This window comes from Mus caroli, chromosome 17 (genome assembly GCF_900094665.2).
Source record: "Mus caroli chromosome 17, CAROLI_EIJ_v1.1, whole genome shotgun sequence".
NCBI lineage: Eukaryota > Metazoa > Chordata > Mammalia > Rodentia > Muridae > Mus > Mus caroli.
In genome coordinates this window covers 43,819,638-43,819,985 of record NC_034586.1, presented here as the reverse complement: position 1 = coordinate 43,819,985, position 348 = coordinate 43,819,638, and positions in this window count along the sequence as shown.

Here is a 348-nt window from a genome sequence, read left to right as displayed (position 1 = left end):
GGAGAGGAGAGGAGAGGAGAGAGGAAAGGAGAGGTGAGGGGAGGAGAGGTGAGGGGAGGAGAGGAGAGGAGACAGAAGTGGAGTGGAGAGGAGAGAGGAAAGGAGAGGTGAGGGGAGGGCAGGGGAGAGGAGAAGAGGAGAAGAGGAGAAGAGGAGAAGAGGAGAAGAGAAGAAGAGGAGAAGAGAAGAAGAGAAGAAGAAGAGAAGAAGAGAAGAAGAGAAGAAGAGAAGAAGAGTCCCTTACAGGTATAGCCAGCCATTTCAGTTTTGGTTAATTCCAGATGTAGTCATGTTGACAATCAAGAATAGCCATCGCAGGAAGAAACAGTTTACCCTGGGCTGGGCTGC